Source organism: Podarcis gaigeae, assembly GCF_964106915.1.
Source record: "Podarcis gaigeae genome assembly, chromosome: 5".
Lineage (NCBI taxonomy): Eukaryota > Metazoa > Chordata > Lepidosauria > Squamata > Lacertidae > Podarcis > Podarcis gaigeae.
Genome location: NC_139681.1, coordinates 23,391,529 through 23,408,394, shown reverse-complemented (window position 1 = coordinate 23,408,394; position 16,866 = coordinate 23,391,529). Strand labels below are relative to the sequence as shown.

Below are 16,866 nucleotides of genomic sequence, written 5' to 3'. Positions count from 1 at the left end.
TAAAGCTTCTGTCCCTATCATGTTTGTTGTATCTAATCACTACAATCATGCAAATCTAATTTAGAAAGCCAGTCAACTGCAGCATAACCTATCATCTGCTCCACTAAAGTGTTCCATGGGCATTTTTTTTTATTATCAAATAACTTCTGCTTATATTTACAGTATCCAAACCACTGCATTTCTCTAGGGAAGCCATTGGGTCTCAGCCAACAAACCCCACACCCAATATGCAATAATGACAAAAATGCTGACCTTCTTTTACAGAGCTGCTTGAAAAAATAATTACTGAGGCAATGTATGTGAAGCATTTCAATCCCAACTGGACGATCTTTTCACTAAGATCTTGTATTGGATCCTCACAACCCTTTTCCCAATTCTGCCTTGGGAATGTCTGCCCAATAATTTTGAACTGTCTGTTAATAATAATGTAGAAATCCTGATTTCTAAAATGGTAACTGTGTGAGCCTGTCACAGTTAAAACAACAAATAATCTTGTGCCATGGTTGTTTTCAGAAATAACCTGGCCTAGTAATATCATTCCAGGGCTAGTAATTCAGCTGCAATTAACTATCATTAACATGCAGTTTTGAGAAGCTTCTCTGAGGTGCTTTTCACAAGGCCTGCTTCCAGAAGTCTCAAGGTCTTGTAAAGCATAGATTGGTACATGTCACTGAAGGTGGGTACTCCTTTCCTAAATCCATATTTTCTCTTGTTAAAAGATGAGGCTGGAATTACTGGATATATTCCTTTGACTATGCAGATATTCTTCTGTAGTGGGGAAGTCATTCCCCTCCGATCCATTACAGTCATACCTTGGAAGTCAAACGGAATCCATTCTGGAAATCCGTTCGACTTCCAAAATGTTCAGAAACCAAAGCATGCCTTCTGATTGGCTGCAGGAAGCTCCTTCAGCCAACTGGAAGCCCAAAAGCCCTGTCGGATGTTCGGCTTCCAAAAATAGTTCGCAAACTGGAACAGTCACTTCCAGGTTTGCGGTGTTCGGGAGCCAAAACGTTCGCGAACTAAGCTGTTCAAAAACCAAGGTATGAGTGTATTCATTTTATTTCTTATATTTCTATACCACCTTTCCCTCTAAAGAGCTGAAGGCAATGTACATGGTTCTTCTCCTCCCCATTTTAACTTCACAAATTGCAAAGGTTGAGAGGCTGTGGCTGGCCCTAAGTTCGTGGCTCACTGAGGTTCATGGCTCAGTGGAGATTTGAGTCCTGGTCTCCCACATCATAAACAAACACTTTCATCATTACATCATGCACTGGGGTTGCTGGAGGTTGGCAGGCTGCCTCCCAGGGCATTTAATCTGTTTTTGGAAATGGACTTTGACTCTTAGAACCCTGTAAACACCACTACTGTGGAACTTACTTCCATGGGTTACAGAATTTTTTGAAATATATTTTCCATTATGTCCTAATTTTCAGTTATCTGATTTCCTAAGAATAAATCTATTTTCATCAGTTGTGGACCAAACTTCCTCTGCATTTTCACCTTCTGTGTCTAGATTTTCTTAATGCTCTGTTCTGCTATATCCTGTTGGTAAACAGATGCTTTGGTTTTTATAGGAGAAACTGAGGCACTAGAGGAATCATAAAAGGGAATGATATGGTGCTCTTTTTTGAGTTGCGGCAAGCAATTACTATCATTTTTGCAATTTATGAATTTTAACATCTAAGCATGCAAGAGAAAGTGATTGGTTAAAAAAAAAGGATAATCTATCGTGCCCTGGGTCTTCACAGCACTCTAGAGGGTGATTTAATCTCTTAGGTGTGAAGACCCCAGGCTGGTTGCATCATATGCGATGTGTGCAAACTCAGATGTGGTGTTTAACAAAAAAGTCATTTTGACCTGTGGGAATGCATAGTCTTCAAGGCACAGAGTGTTTGTGTGGAGCCGTTAACTAGAAAAATCCTATGCATCCCTATGTATATTTATGAGCAGCTGTGCCAATAACTTTCCTACAAAAGAAGGAGCCAATAGCTAGAAAGGCAGGTGTATTCTCAACGTAGTAGAAACAACAAAGGCTGGTAACAATCTAAAAGATTAGAAAATTAACATGTAAAAGCCATACTGGTATAGTACCTTTATTTCCCCCATCAGATGTATTTGTAATAATATTGAAATAGTAATTTCCTTTGGCAAGTTTTGTTATTTAAATGCAGATGCTTTCACTCCTTAAAAGAAAATGATAACAAGCATCAGGAAGTCAAAGAAAATAATGCCTAAATCTCACAGCACAGCAAAAGGCTAAACAAAGAAAAAGGAGAATGGCTCCTGTGCTATAGTATGCTGAGTGAGTTAGGACTATTGATTGAGTTATTAAGCAAGTAAGGAGGAGTGATTTCTGAAGCCTATCAATGTTCTCAAATGCTCTGCTGTGCTATACAAATGTGTCCAGTTGTTGTAATATTACTGTCAGGCTGGCAGACTGGAGGCAAAGTAGGGTTGGGGATTCTGAGACTAGGACATTCCAGCTATTAAATGGTGAAGAATAGACTGCTTCGGGTGGCACATTTTAGTGTTCTACTGAACATGCATTGAACTGTTAATTATTCTATTATTCTATTATCTCTGCCATGGGTTGGGATATTCTGCTTCAGGCACCAAAATATATCTGGTCACATCGAGGGTTACGGAATCTCCTTGAGCAAATGTTACACAGGTGGAAGAGCCAAATCTTTAAAGGACCTGGTGACACACTTTGTTGTGAACCACCCTGGGATCTATGGATGAAGGGCGCTATACAAATTCAATAAGTACCGGTAAATAAATAAAACAACTAGCCTTCTTGTGTCACCTGAGCTGGGCTGATAACTGCACTTCTACCTTCTGGTCGACTGCAACAGTGGTGCTGAAGCTCATCAGAGAACAGGATATCAACTCCCTTCTGACAAGATACCATGACAAACAGAGCCATAAAGCTACATTCCTGGATTGAGACCTTTGGTGCCTTACCATTTTAATGTCTGGTATAGGGTTTAGGTAAGTTTTCTGCAATAAGGGGAAACACATTGGTTGAGATTTCCACAGGGAACACTTTATAAAATTACTTCCTCCTCCTTAACTGCAAAACAGGGGCTATCTTTGAAATTATGGGCTGTTGAGAACTATGATTTATGTCAAGAAGAAGCTTTACAAATTCACTGACCAAACATCACCTTTTGCTAGAGATTTTACGTACACCAAACAGTACTCAGATAAAGCCCTTTTGAAATAGCAGACATGCTGGAAATTATTTTCACATGAAATCTCATCTGATGCATTAAAGTACAAGCATATATATTTTCAAGGCTCCCATAAGAATATGGACATGATATAAACATGAAATATTTGTCTACAGTTAGGTCATCCAACAAAACACACATTTTGTCCTTAAGTTTTTGAAGACATCCCCGTATACAAACAATAGCTTATATTCAGAAAGGTTAAAGAAGTCTATAGGCTGTGTAGAGATACGTAGCTCTGCGTTTTGAATACTTTCATTATTTTTATTGTTTGTAACCTACCCATAATTTACCTTAAGCTCAATGGGACATACAACATATTGTTTTGAATTTATGGAGAAGGAAAAATTCCACTAAATTTCCTGGGTACCTGATTCCCCCACCCCACCTAATTTCTTGAGTTAGTAGCTGTAGGAGATTACTAAATGCTTGAAGTCTTCACCCAGGTGTGACACAGCTTAGCAATGTAAAAATGTAGACTGAATCAGTTTCCTGGCTTGGAATTGTTTGGAGAGAAAAACCATCATGTAGTTCAAAGGAAGGTAATGGGTGATGGACCCAGCAACCTTGTGCCAAGCAGCAGAAGAGTGTAAGCCCCTCCTAGCATGAGGGAATAGTGAGCAGAGACAAAGGATTTCAGTGTTTGATGATGTAAGCTGGGAGGGGGAGGTTGCCAGGGTTACAGGGGGCATGATGTCACACAAGAAAAAGATATCTTTTAAAAAAGAGGTTTGGAGGAATGGGGGAGAAGACTCCATGTGTGCTGGTTGGGAGATGCTGTACTGAGAGACTGGAAAGCATGGCTGGCTTCTGCTCTGGACCCAAGCTTGTTGAAGCTATGAGGGGAGCAATAAGAGACATTAAGAACAATAACATATATATGAAGCTGCTGGGAGATATCATCAGGGAGTTTGGGCTGGGTGTTCATCAGTACGCGGATAATACCCAGCTCTTCCTCTCCTTCAAATCAGAACCAGTGAGGGCAGTGAAGGTCCTGTGTGAGTGTCTGGGGGCGGTTGGAGGATGGATGGCAGCTAACGGATTGAGGTTGAATCCTGACAAGACAGAAGTACTGTTTTGGGGGGACAGGGGGTGGTTGGGTGTGGAGGACTCCCTGGTCCTGAATGGGGTATCTGTGCCCCTGAAGGACCAGGTGTGCAGCCTGGGAGCCATTTTGGAGTCACAGCTGTCCATGGAGGCGCAGATTGATTCTGTGTCCAGGGCAGCTGTCTACCAGCTCCATCTGGTATGCAGGCTGAGACCCCACCTGGCCGCAGACTGTCTTGCCAGAGTGGTGCATGCTCTAGTTATCTCCCGCTTGGACTACTGCAACACACTCTACGTGGGACTACCTTTGAAGGTGACCCGGAAACTACAACTAATCCAGAAAGTGGCAGCTAGACTAGTGATTGGGAGTGGCCGCCAAGACCATATAACACTGGTCCTGAAAGACCTACATTGGCTCCCAGTATGTTTCCGAGCACAATTCAAAGTGTTGGTGCTGACCTTTAAAGCTCTAAACGGCCTCAGCCCAGTATACTGGAAGGAGTGTCTCCACCCCCATTGTTCACCCAGGACACTGAGGTCCAGCTCCGAGGGCCTTCTGGTGGTTCCCTCACTGTGAGAAGTGAGGCAGAGGGCCTTCTCAGTAGTGGTGCCTGCCCTGTGGAACGCCATCCCATCAGATGTCAAGGATACAAACAACTATCTGACTTTAAGAAACCATCTGAATGCAGTCATGTTTAGGGAAGTTTTAAATGTTTGATGTTTTAACGTGTTTTTAATATTCTGTTGGGAGCTGCCCAGAGTGGCTGAGGAAACCCAGCCAGATGGGTGGGGTATAAATAATAAATTATTACTATTATTGTTGTTATTATTATTAGAGCAAAAAGACTGTAGAACTGTGTAAAAAAAAAAAAAGGCTTTCCTAATATAACCTTTGATTTTTAGTTTATTCCTAACTTGTTTATTCTTGTGAACTGCCCTGAGATCCTTTGATGAAGGGCGGTATATAAAACTAATAAATAAGAATAACAACTAATTGAGGTGTAGTGTTCTGCACTCCCCTCCACCTAAACTCTTGTGTAAATAAACATTATTTTTTTTAAAGACACTACAGCACAGGTTCCCAAACCTATTTGGCCTATCACCCCCTTTTCAGAAAAAAAAACCACCTAGTGAGAATCTACATTTTTAAAGAAGAAACAGAAAGATAAAGTGACAAATTTCTGTCGGCGGACTTGACCACTGATCGGTTTTAACTTGCATTTTGTGTGTTTATTTGGAAAATAATTACTATGACTTTAACTCTATGTTACATCACTAAGCATCATTAAACAACAGATGAAACATGTATGAATATTTTTTTTCAAAATTCTTTTCTTTCTTTATGCTTCCACCAACCCTTTATTTTTATTCAATGCCTCCCAATTGCACCCTAGGCTACTATCGCCCCCCTGGATCATTCCAGTGCCCCCTAGGGAGTGGTATCACCCACTTTGACAAGCACTGCCCTATGGTTTCTGCCATGCCTCATTCTGAAGGAATACAAACCCTGGAATTGTGCTACCATTCGGCAGAGATTGGGGTAACAATAGAGAGAAATGCACTCTTAAAAGTGGCCGAATCACTCATTGTTGGTGATGATGGCTCACAATGCAATAGTATTTTAGAAATGCAATCTGTCAAGAGAGAACTCTGAACATATGAAACTGTCTTACTGTTGACCTTCAACCTGCAGTGGTTTTTCCAAGGTCTCACCTTTCTCCTTGAGATCTAGTTGCAGCCTTGCTATCAGAGTTCCTTTTAAACTGAGATGCCAGTGATTGACCCCGCGCCTGTCTGCAAACAAGACAGATGCTCTACCAAAGTTATGAGCTGTTTGCTTGTTTTATCAGCTATACCTCGGACCAAAAGGGATAAAGACACATCAACTCCCTATTAGAATATATAAAGACGAAGATATATTGCACAGCAAAACTTGTTAGCTCCTCATTAGGACAGATGGTACCAATAAAAAAAGAATAAATAGCCTGGAAGCAACACAAGAAGAGAACCTGGAGAAAATCCACCAGAATTTATTACAGAATAATCTGTCTGAGGAGGCAGCATTTGTTGAGCAGAGAATGGAACCAAGGAGTTGAAAGTCACACTAATAGGAGTAATTTTGAACCCTAGAGGACCTTCAGCCAAATGATGAAGCAAGACCTCAGATAAGCACCACACAATGCTTAAGTGTATGATTTAAGGCATGTGTCTCCTCTTCTGCATGTTATTAACCTTATCTCTCAGTCGCTCTTATTTCTCAAGACTATTCAACACCATCCCAGTAAAGGGGAAGCCCTTTGATTTCATCTTCAAAAAGAGCTGTGGGGAGCAAAGTTTGTTTTCTAAGACTGATATAATGAGCTACTTTCTGGACCTCCCCAGATCATTAAAATGTTCAGGCGAGCTTTTGAAAACAAGCTCTCAGATTTATCTGCCTGATCTTCTGTATCATACAGAGCTGCAATTCCAGCTGGTATATCTGAGATGACAAGAAACTTGAACATTTGCTTGCCTTTATCTAAAATGGTCTCTGGTGGACTGTAGGAGGGGGGAAAAACTGTTCATGAAAATGGCCATATTATTAAGCATATCAGGCTCTCTTCAATGAAGTCGTGACCGTTGGTCTACCTAGCCCAATATAGTGAATTTCAGTGTTTTCTCAAATTTCTGATGCTATGATAGCATCAACCGTAGCCTCCTAACTTAACCCTTCCTGTGGTCTTCACCACTGCCATCAAACAGAAGCCATTTGTTTCCTAGTAATTCCCATTAATTCCTAGTAATTGTTTCAACTTCTGTAGTTTATAAAGGCCCAGTCAACTCACTGTACCCGATGTTGGAATGCTATCAAGTATGTGGTGAAAATTAAGGCATCAGACTAAGATTTAAGCAAATTAACTTTTAGTAAAATATTTTAAACAGCAGCAATTTAACAGATATTGGGCAATATCCAATTTTGGCAGCTGACAAATGCAACAGTGATTCTACTATCAGGAGCTAAAACTTGGATGCCTTTGAGTGTGCCAACAGGGAACCATAGTGAGAATTATACTCAGTGAAATATCCAAGTTTCCAGGGTTCCTTTTCTTTCTTTAAAACATTATGTTTCACTCTTTATTATTTGTGTACTTAAACAGTGATACCCAAGAGGGCATAAGCATACTGAACAAAAGTAATAATCATAATAATAAATTAAAGCTTACAACTTTCCTAAATGACAGGATTGCCACTGGCTTGCAGCTGATGGGTTTAAATCCACAGGTAATTCAATTGTGACACATTTCTAGTCCAAAAACTGTGATACACAAGACATCATAATGGAATTATGCTAATAATAAAAGCAGAATTGTAATATTTGTTTCTAAAAAAGCTAAGTAATGGCAGTATTTTGTTTTCTAAAATCATTTAGATACAAGAAACAAGCACTTGCAAACCAGTGCCTGGGAAGAAAACAACTCTCATGTGATGAAGGCTGGCATTCTTTCTTTATTGGGTATTATAATCTGCTAGGGATTTATTTGCAGTTATGTAATGATAACAAGCTAATAGTTCAGAAGTATAGCGAAGAAACATGTTCTTTTAAAAAACAAAACACCTTACAAACAAAAAATTACTGTTCTGGTTTTGGCATCAAAGAGACCTCAAACAAATCATTAATACAAACAAACAAAACACACACAGAGAGGGGGGGTAGATTCCATTTTTACATAAAATTTAAATTAATAATTTTTTGTCATTGCACAGGGGTACAACTAGACAGGGATAGTATCTGGTGGTGTGTGTTAAATAACAGATACAACAAAAGAGACCCCAGAAACTGTGAAAAGATAAACAGCAACAGTATTGGTTGTGTAGGCAAAATAATAATAATAAAGTATTCTTTACTGCAGGGAAGGGGAAGCTGTGACTTGCCAGATGTTTCTGGACTAAACTCCCAATATCCATGATGATTTGCATTCTGGCTAGGGCCACACCACCAGTCAATGACATTTCATGAGGAAGATTTGGGACATTATATGGCAGGCTAGTCTCAAACAAAGATGAGCTCTCCCAAGCACACATTCCCAACCTGCTTGCACTCCTGTCTCAGCGACGACTACACTGGCTTGGTCATGTCGACAGAATGGGAGATGGCAGAATCCCCAAGGACACGCTCTATAGAGAGTTGACTTCAGGCACCTGGCCCGTTGGCAGACCAACTCTGTGCTACAAAGATGTCTGCAAATGTGACACGAAAGCTGGCAATATCAACTCTGCTGCGTGGGAATCCTATGCAGATGACCACAGTGCCTGGAGACAGAATCAGGTCATGCACCCATAGCAGTGATCAGAGGAGGATTGTCTTCTGGGAGGAGTGAAGAGTGAAGGAATTTCATGGTGCACCTGCAGCAGCACAACTGGATGCCTTCATCTGTCTCATGTCTCTCCTCTATTGATCACCACAGCCAGAGCAGATGTTGTAACTCTCCAATAGTTTGACTTCACCTCCAAAGGTGCCCCCCCTCCACTGGTTGTGGTTCAAGGACCCGACCCCCGCTTGGTGGAATAAAGACACGTTGACACAGAATATAAGGTTAATGGGCAAGAAAACTTATTGATTACAGCAAGTGCGAAGCTATTGGCTTAGGCACTGGACCACGGAAGATTTGACTCCACCCACTTGGAGAGGGGTGAGTCTGCCGAGGGGTTAACCACCAGTAGGGGGAGCCTGTTGATGCTAATACAACTATAAGCTCTCTCCTGATGTCACCGAGGGTCGTGCCATGGCCCCCCGCCACACAGGCATCAGACAGGATTCACAACCTCCAGATTCCTTTAAATGGAATACCCAAATTTGAAGGGGTAGGCGATGGCCACACCTTGCCCTTCCACACACCAACAACACATTCCAATGCCTAACCGCCCAATACCAAGAAAGTTGTGACGATTGCTACGAGGTAGGCGAAAAAACCAAAAGGCCTAATGCCAGTTGGAAAAATTCCTGCCAGGCCCCCTGGGCAGCCAACCATACGTCCATAGCAAGGTCAAGAGAAAAGCTAAGCCCTAAGCCCTAAGGGAGTGGTGGGTGGGTGACTCGCGATGAGAAGGTGAGCAAATGGGCCGAATGGCTGGCGCGGCTGCGTCTTGAGCAGCAAACCACGCCCCCACCAAGCTGCCCGATTGGTTGCTCAACCAGGGTCGTGGCGCGCCAGCCATGTGGATGGGGCAGGGGGCATAACGCCCCCTGCATGACGCGGGAGTAGTCTCCTGCCCACAACACCTCCCTTCCGGAAGGAGAAGAGGCCTTCCCAAGACAGATACCAATGAAGAGTCATTCAGCAGAAGGAACATTGTATCATGTTTGGTGGGGATGCGATAAAATTAGAAAGTTCTGGGGAAGCATATATGAAGAATTGAAAAAAAAAAAGTTTAAATTAACCTTTGAAAAGAGACCGGAAGCTTTTTTGTTAGGAATTGTGACAAAAGTTATCCCCAGGGATAAGACAAAAAAATAAAATAATAATAATTGTATTCAACAGGATTCTGATCACAAAAAAAAATGGAAGGGAGATAAAGTCCTGACAGTATCAGAATAGCAAATTAAATTTTGCAAATTTATTGAACTGGCTAAATTGACGGCGGCAATCAGATCACAAACTAATCGAAATCTAAAGAAAGAATGGGTATGTGTTGACGAACACATGTCAAGTTGATGTTCCAAAAGTGATGCGCTGATATGTTTAGACTGAGATCCACAAAGTTAAATGGAGATAGAAATAAGATTTCAAGGTAATAATATATCATTGAAACACAATTTTAAAGATACCGTATCAAAGCTAATAACACCAAATGCAGGTGAAGGGAAGTCACAGGGGGAAAAGAGGGTGGATAATTATTTGGATATATGTATATTGAATGTATTGTTAAAGTGCCAAAAGAAGGTTTATCTATTTTTGTTCACACCATTGTACTGTTGTGATATGGTAAGAATTAAGTAAAATATTTTTTAAAAACCAAGAGTCATTCAAACCCCAAATACCTTGGACATGCAGCACGTCATCCTGTCTCCCCTAAATTTTAATTTAAGTCTGCCCCCCCCAAAAATAAAGCTCTTAAGTTAAAGCACACATAGGTCCTGTATAGGTCCATGGATTCAATTTCCAACATGCACAGACAGAGACGGAACATTCAGTGGACAGACCAGAATCATATAGAATAACATGTATGTTGTGACATGCAAAAAATTACCTCCTCCTGTTCAAAATTGAGAGGGGAGGGGTAGTTGGACACGCTGTTGGCAAATATACTCTATAAGCAGATTTTGTTCATACTTTAGGAAAAATGCACGGAGGGGGTTTGCTTTGTTCCTTAATTCTGGTTGAATTTTATTTAACTTGCCCCATAATTGGACTCATGCTGCAAATACTGGAAAACCAAATAAATTAATATATGATTATAGCAAAATGCCTATTACAAAAAAAAAAAACCTATTCAAGCACCACTGAGGCATAATTAGTAATAATTGCAGCAGACAAGTGACAAAATTCTACTTAAATTAATTTTATCAATTTTAAAATGCATACAAACACCGCTTTTCATTGCCATGGTTTGATTTTATGCAAGCTATAAACTGAGATATGTATGACAAGAGTAACATCTAGCATAATGAAAAATGTTCAATCCTGGAAACACAATTCAGAATCTACTGCTAATGAAGAATGTGGAAACCTGCCTGCTGATGATGGTTGGTAGATAACCCATAAACCCAATATTTGCTTGTCTGCACTGGCTACTACTTAGCTATGGGTCTCAGCTCAAGATACATTAAAGCCCCTAAGCAGACTGAGTCCTGCATACTTGTAACATCATCTTCTTCCATATATAGACCGCGCTATATTCTTAGATCATCAGTCCAGGCTGTAGATAACAGCTCAGAGGACACATATTGGGGGCTTTTTGGTTTGAAGTGCCCACCCTCTTGAACTGTTTCCCAGAACTTAGGGTGCTCTTCTTCCAATATTTTTTTAAACGCTGCCTGCTGTAGTATTTCTATATTCCATGGATTTCAATGGAAGACGTTGAAGCACATGCTTCATTTTAAGGCTAAAATGAATTGGAGTCTAAAGCAATAAACTTTGGCTGGATCATGTTTGTAAAGAGCATTAACCAAACAGAGTAAAAGCAATCTGAATAAAGCTGAGTAAACCTTGAATGCAATTCTAGCATAATAATGCTGATTCTCTATAATGGTTGGTCCAGTTTAATTGTAGCATTTTGACTCTCTCAGTTTGACATCCATCAAAGGCAACACTCTTGGAACTTTACTTTTCTTCTACAAAATTCCTATTCTACAAAGGATTCTGCACTGTTTTAAAATATCACATAACAGACCATAGTGTCCCCCATAGGATGACAATATTCAGACACTTTCCCATCTCACAATCTATTTTTTCCTTCTCTTTACTACCATTTGTTACATCGTGTCTATTTTTAGGCATTCTATCCCGTTCTTCTCCATCTCATCAAACATCTACTGTACTTGCAAAAGTCTTATAACACAGACTTGAAAATAGCGACTCACTCAGTCACCAATAGCAAAGCCAGCTGACCAAATGGGGAAGCTTTTCTTTTTTTTACCATCAGTAGTGTAAATAAAAGAAGTTAAAAAGGGGGGGGGGGTATAAGGTAAAGTTATTCCCATATTGAGACTTCCCTTGTTCCCAACCTGGGAACAATTCTATATCAGCTGCATATTAAACCGCATCTATTTTGCAATTATCCAATACTTCCAAGAATTATATCATGTTACAGGAGTCATTCAAATCCTGCCAAATATTTTACATGTTTACAGTGATCTTTTAAATATTGTCTGTATTTATCCCATTCTCTGTTAAACTGTTGATCTTCTTGATTCCTAACTTTCCCTGTCAATCTTGCCATCTCAGCATACTCAAATAATTTCGTCTGCCATTCTATTTTTGTCGGTAGGTTCTCTCCTTTCCAACATTGGGCTAACAGCATTCTTGCAGCCGTGTTGTATACATAAATAATCTCCTTAAATCTTTTGGTATCTCTACACCTATAATCCCCAGGAGAAAGGCTTTTAAGGTGGCAAAGCATTTTAAACTGGATTGTGCACTTGTTTGTAAGGTTGTTACAACCCTAACCAATATGGATGCAGCCAGTTTATCAGATGAGGTGAAGCAAGCATGGAACTAGGGGAAAGCATCTTAGGCCTGTCCTTTGGACATGAAAGGTGATAGTAATGCTATTCCCATCACGGCAATGTTCATTTCTACTTCACATTGGTGGCTTACATAGCAGTAAAATGAGACAATAAAACCCAATTAAAATAAAACTGTAATTCCCCATACTAAAACCCCAGTAGAAACAAATTCAATTAGAGTAGAACAGTAAACAACCCCAAGAGGGACTCACAACTAGGGTCTGACACAACCGTGCCTGCTTCACATATGTTCATTTATCATTTCTTTCCAACTTATTACCATATTAATATACAATTTAAAAAAGAAAATCCACACAAAATTGTATTTAAGGATATATATTTTTAACAAAAACACATTTTTAAACATATTTTCCCTCACGTTACACATTTCCAATTATATTTTATTCTGAAAACACTCATTTTTACACACATTTTGGTCTGGGGTTTTTAGTCAAGAATTGCATCACAGAGGTTTGATAAATACAAAATCTGAACAATAATTTTGTTCGGAGCTACACACATTTTGGGTGAGGGTGGTGTGGATCGGACCAATTTGTATCAGAATTTGCAAAGAACAGATTCCTCAAGCAACCATTGCCAACACGAAACAACATCTGCCTCCGCCTCACTTAACAAATGACATCTTGAAAAGGTGGTTTCTACACAGCTCCCAGAAGCTTCACACCAAGGATTTCCCTCCACTACCTACAATAAAACTATAATGATCACCAGTTGAGCAAAAACCCATTATTGCTGAAGGATCTTGACCAACAGTACACTGAATTCATTCGGCTAGAGCCCATTCTGCACTTTCTTCTGAATCCCGTGTATTACTACCCTATCCACAACATTTCCCCTTTTATTTAGTTTTAAATCTACACTCACTTTTTGACCTTCTGAAGGTTTTAATTAAATCTTCCCATAAGGCAAAATAGGGACAGTGCTTTGGCACCTCTGGCAAAATAGAGGCAGTTGGGACAAGTGAAACATATCTTGATTAGCATATGCGCATATGGTACTTGGGGGGTATATCCCACTGATGAGTGCAAATCCCACTAAGAGGAACTTACTTCCTAGTAAACATGCAAAGGGTCAGACTGTAAATATAATAAAAGAATACAATAAGCCATAAAATATTAAAGCAAGGTCAAGAGATGTGGGATGGAGGAAATGAAGTAGCAGATTGCTAATTAACATTTTTATTATCTTGTACAGAAGCAAGAGAGGGCTGCATGTAATTGCTTTTCTAGGAAGAGCCATAACGAGAGAAATTCAAAAAATGTTGCATCCTATTCTTAAATAGCACAGCTCTTTCAATTAAAATGTTCCTGGCTAAAGTGTCCTAGATAAAGGAGCTCTGGGGACGCATTCTGTAAGGCTGCTTTGGTGAGGCAAATGGTGACAGTACAGCACAACCCTAAGCATGTTTATTTGGCATTAAGTCCCACTGATTTCAATCCCTCCCCTCTTCAAGGGAGGGAGACCACTTCAGGTGACTTATTTGGGGATGTCGTAAAATGGCAGAAAGTTGTCCATTGCAAGGATTACTCCTGTATTATTATTTTTACACTGGTGGATTGAGGGGGAATTCTGCTTCAGGTAACAAAATGTATTGGGTCACCTCTAGCCAATTTCAGTGTGAGAACTCGCCTGATACTACAGGTGAAGTGAGTTGTCATATATCTACCCCTGCAGCTTAACCCACAGATCAATTTTCTAATCTGTGCATGGGTATTCTGGAGGTGAAATCCTCCTCAACCCTATGTGGTATGCTCTGTCAGTAAGTAGAGGTAATGGGTGAATGCTTTGAATCCCATTTCCCCTCAAAACCGAGGCCAAAATGAGGGGATTCTACAGCACCTTCTGTAACAGTCTTTTCACTGCCTGCTGCTTCCAGAGTTCCCATTTCAGGATCTTGTGGTCTAACTACATGTTGGGGTAGAAGCCTTGCACTGTAAAGGGCCAGGGGAGGGAGCAATTTCAAGTAGAGAACTGGCAGGCTAGGAGCCCAAAGCCTTAATCAGCTGTTCTACCCATAACCTCTCCACCTAGTGACTTTTTTCATAGACTTGTTCTGTGGCTAGAATAGGCCTGGTGATGAGAAAAATGTCTGGGGAGTGGAGTTGTGGGGGGGGGGGGGATAGCAGTAAGGGGCAAGCTTCAGGAGCTCTCTCCCACTTTCTGCTTGAAGTCACTCCCATGCCCAGTGCTCTGCTGTTTTATAGAATTTCATTGTAATCAGTCAGAACATGCAATTATACCTCATGTGAAGGAATTGCAACACACAGACCCTCCAAGTGTCCCAAGTTTCCAGGGACAGTCCTGGGTTTACAGAAGCCATCCCAGTTAGAAGAAGAAGAAGAAGAAGAAGAAGAAGAAGAAGAAGAAGAAGAAGAAGAAGAAGAATTTATTATCTACACCCTGTCCATCTCGCTCGGTTTCCCCAGCCACTCTGGGCGCTTCAGAGCCCTTCAGATATTAAAAGCTTCCCTAAACAGGGCTGCCTTCAGATGTCCCTATTTTCATCAGAGTAGTGTCTTATCCCGAGCCAATGAGATAAGTAACTATACAACCTTTGGAAGACATATGAATGCTGTCCTGTATATGGAAGTTTTTTTAATGTTTTACTATGTTTTTATATATGTTGGAAGGCACCCAGAGTGCCTGGAGCAACCCAGTCAGAAGGGAAGAGTATAATAATAATAATAATAATAATAATAATAATAACAATTATTATTATTATTATTATTATTATTATTATTATTATTATTATTATTACAGTGGTACCTTGGGTTAAGTACTTAATTCGTTCTGGAGGTCCGTTCTTAACCTGAAACTGTTCTTAACCTGAAGCACCACTTTAGCTAATGGGACCTCCTGCTGCCGCCACACCGCTGGAGCACGATTTCTGTTCTTATCCTGAAGCAAAGTTCTTAACCTGAGGTAATATTTCTGGGTTAGCGGAGTCTGTTACCTGAAGTGTATGTAACCTGAAACGTATGTAACCCGAGGTACCACTGTATTGACATCCCCATTTTCATCAGAGAAAGTTTTGAGAGATGTGAACATACCAGGCACTATTGGTCTTCCAGCCGCAGACTACTCTCAGAATTTCACCACTTGCAAGGTCTCAAGGACCTAAGTACCATGGCTAGGAGGCGAGAACTAGTTTATCTACAATTCCTGATAGAACCCAAGAATTATTTGGCAGTCTTCCCCCATCCAGTCAGAAGGGTATCCTCTTTCGATATAATGAGACAGCAGTACAAGACGAATCCAATTTTTTATTCTTTGGAAGATGCCTGAATCCTCTCCTGACACCCTTGGCAGCCTGTAATGTTTTAATGATGTGGTATAAAGTGATTCTTGACAGTTCCACTTAATCGGAAAACCTTGGATATGGTTCTGAATAAGTAAATACCTACAATATCAAGCCATTAAATAATGAAATTACGTTTGCAAATACTGTACCTTATTCTTTGAAAATTCCAAAAAGCTATCTAAAAAAATGTTAGTGTGAAAGGAAGTATGCAGGATCTGGAGTTGTGACTGTATATATTTTCCTTGCAGGTACCAAAATATTTTTCCCCAAAATGGAAAACCCAAAATATTAATGTGTGTGTGTCTGTGTGTGTGTGTGTGTGTGTGTGTGAGAGAGAGAGAGAGAGAGAGAGAGAGAGAGAGAGAAATACAATCAGCATTATTATTATTATTATTTTAAAAATGGTATTCCTGACTCAGAAATACTGCAGTCGGGCTTTGAATGTCACTTAGAATTATATGATTGATAGCTCAATTTTTGAACTATAGATAACATGAAGAGGTGTTGCTAGAAATGTGGGTCAAGAAAGATGCAACATATTCCGTGGAAAGGCATCAAACCTGAAATCATCTATGATATCAGGATCTACCAAGCACATTTCCAACCAAGTTATCCCTTTACCCCAGGCCCAATATACAAGGTCTTGGCAACCTTGTATAATGTTTAACCTTCAAAATTTAAAGGCCAAAACTTTGCTAAGCTTTGAAGTTCAAGCAGATTTATATATTCTTATCACGTAGGATTGTGGGGAGCAGCCTGTTCTCATTGTAAAACCTTGCTGTGGACTTGTTTACATTAGCAGCCTGCTCAAATTTTAATATCTATTTTATTTTACAATTATTAAGCAATTAAAATGAAGTATTCTGAAGCAAAGAAAAGAGACTCTAAATAATTAAATAAAGGGACCCCTGACCATTAGATCTAGTCGCAGATGACTCTGGGGTTGCGGCACTCATCTCACTTTACTGGCCGAGGGAGCCAGCGTACAGCTTCCGGGTCATGTGGCCAGCATGACTAAGCTGCTTCTGGCGAACCAGAGCAGTGCACGCAAACGC

General features: G+C 40.2%; 1 protein-coding gene and 1 long non-coding RNA gene across 4 annotated transcripts in view; one reads left to right on the top strand and one right to left on the bottom strand.

The window, feature by feature from the left end:
• The window catches only part of LOC310845479, a 485,939-nt gene extending 470,616 nt beyond the window's left edge, over positions 1-15,323 (top strand). The window contains exon 3 of the long non-coding RNA XR_014564789.1: positions 15,271-15,323. This is a non-coding gene — a long non-coding RNA (uncharacterized lncRNA). The remainder of the gene's footprint in view (positions 1-15,270) is intronic.
• Positions 1-16,866, bottom strand: part of NRG3 (neuregulin 3) — a 579,635-nt gene that overhangs the window by 252,548 nt on the left and 310,221 nt on the right. The gene's annotated exons all lie outside the window — the stretch shown is intronic.